Genomic DNA, 2,738 nt, shown 5'->3' on the forward strand with positions numbered 1-2,738 from the left:
AGCAGAGGGACTTTCAATGGACTTGAATCAATGACCTGCTGTGTTGTTTGGTAACATTGGGACTCTGCCTTTTTACTTGTCAGCCTTGGGTTTGTCAGCCTCAACAGCTGTCTGAATAAAGAAAATCCTCCAGCTTCAGGAGGCCAGGAGCAGGAGGCAGAGCTCAAGCCCAAGGTTTAGGGGCTTTCATCCAGCCATTAGAGCCTGCCACTTTGCACTCAGACTTAAAGCTTCAAAACTGTAAAAGAATAAACTCCTGTTTGTTAAAGCCATCCCATTTGTGGCATATTCTTATCAGAGCAGCACTAGGCAACCAAAACTAAGAATACAGCCTAAAGAGGTGAGAGACAGAACATGAACAAACATATGGACACCCATGTTCATCACAGCACAATTCATTACAAGAAACAGATGGAAACAACCTAACTGCCCATCAACAGATGAGTAGGTAACCAAACTATGGTACATTTACACAATGAAATACTATGCTACATTAAAGAACAATGAAGAATACGTGAATCATCTCTCAATGTGAATGAACCTGGAGGACATTAAACTGAGCAAAACAAGACAATCACAGAAGGATAAATATTGTGTGAGACCATTACTGTAAAAAGTCAAGGAAGGGTTTGCATAAGGAGGGGAACTTATTTTGTAGATTAATTGGGAGGGGAGGGAAAGGGAAGGGAAATTTTCAGACTAGTTGAGGGCCACACGCTGAGTTGAGTAAGGGGAGGGATGGTATGGAAAGGGAGGACACAAAATTGTGAACATAAGACAGACACTAATACCAGTATATCCACAATACTGAATTACCAACAACACCAAACACCAGGCTACAGATAAATGCACAGAAAACTTAGAAGATCAGATGGGGGTCAGTGAACCAGAATATACCCTAGACCAATGATAGATTTAGCTGAGGATAATTTTGTTCAGATACTAGTGATACAAAATAACCCCAATCATTACAGAAGCAACAGAAGACAGAGTTGGAGTCCCTCAGAAACAGCTAAACACCTTGGGAAAGAGAACAACTGAATCTGCCAACTCATGACCATAGAATTAGGGGACATAAGGTTCAATTGGCACAACATAATACATAAAAATCTTGTTCCACAACCTACTTTGGTGAGTAGCAGTTGGGGTCTTAAAAGTTTTTGAGCAACCATCTAGGTGTAGCTAATGGTGTCCTCTCATCTGAAGCAAAGAAGAGTGAAGAAAACCAAGGACATTTGGAAACAATCAGCCCTAGGATATAATGGACCCTGAGACCAGAAGAACTAGATGGTGCCTGGCTACCAATGCCAACCACTGAGGAAGGGATCAAAACTGGAGATCCTGGATAGAGTGGGAAGAAAAATGTGGAACAAAAACAAAAAAACACAGTAATGATCATAATTACTGGTCAGATGGAATCTGGTGGGAACCCCAAGACTATGGCCCTGAGATATGCTTTGGGCCTGGGATAGGACTCACTCCTAAGGACTGGCTCTCAGCCCAACAGTAGAAAGACTAACATGCAGAACATCAAATCCAGGGCAATGCACCCACCGACTCTACAGAGATACACCCCTTGGAGCAATCAGCCATGGGGCACCAGAGGGGTAGCATTCACATGGAGAGAAAGCTGGACAGACAGGAGTGCATAACTAAGAAGGGCACAGGTATAAGGGGTCACAGGGAAAGGAATGGAGGAGAGTGGGTTAGGGTTGGGGATGGAAATAGAGAAGCGAAACCAAATGTACCCGAACTGTTGAATGTAAAACAAATTGTGCTCTGTAAATTTGCACCCAAAGAACAAGAAAAAAAAAAAAAATGTTGAACCTCATTCATAAGCCTATGCAGTAATAGCTACACTGGAAGCCACTTTTACTGGAAGCCACTTTTTACCTATCTTACTAGGAAGTATCAAAAACTACATAACAGATGTATCAGATTGTTTTCAGCCACAAACACCAGAAAACCCACAAACAATGGCTTGAAAAGTAAGAAGCTTGTTTTGCCATGGTAAAAAAAAAAAAAAAAAAAAAAATCTGGATGTGGATTATCCAGACGATGGGTGAAGTGGTTCAAAAATTATCAAAATTAACCAGATAACCAGCTTTACCATCCATATTTAGCAACTGTCTTCCTCATGGACAGAGGAGAGCAACAGAATATCCAACTTCTTCCATGATCCAAACAGTAAAAAAGAGAAAAATATAATAAGAGAAAAATTTCTGTTATTATTTTTAAAAATAACTTTCCCTAGAGATTACATTTGAATGATCAGAGATCTCTGTTTAATGTTCACACTGAGCTGCGTGCAAGGGAGTCTGGGATGTTGAGACTTTTAATGGACCACAGTGCTGCTCTGAACATAAACAGGAAGCAGGCATGATGAAAATTGGTTAATAACAGGACCTCCTAAAGCACAATCCATCAACAAAGTTGAGAGGAGAGAAGGCAGGCTTATATATTTTTGTGACTGATAATGCATAGCCTTTATGGAGGGCAATGTGACTGGTAATAGCTATAAAATGTAGAAAACATTTATTTTTTGACCTAGTTCATGATTTTCTTCTAGGAATTTATCTCAGATATTCAGTGTTTAAGATATTTGGTTGCTAACCAACAAGTCAGCGGTTTGAACCCACCATCTGCTACACAAGAAGATGAGGCAGTGTGCTTCTGTAAAAATTTTCAGCCTTGGAAACCCATTGGGTGTCAGTATAATTTGTAACTGACTTGATGGT

This window comes from Orycteropus afer, unplaced genomic scaffold (genome assembly GCF_000298275.1).
Source record: "Orycteropus afer afer isolate SDZICR_OR568_19922 unplaced genomic scaffold, OryAfe1.0 scaffold00816, whole genome shotgun sequence".
In the NCBI taxonomy this organism is placed as follows: Eukaryota; Metazoa; Chordata; class Mammalia; order Tubulidentata; family Orycteropodidae; genus Orycteropus; species Orycteropus afer.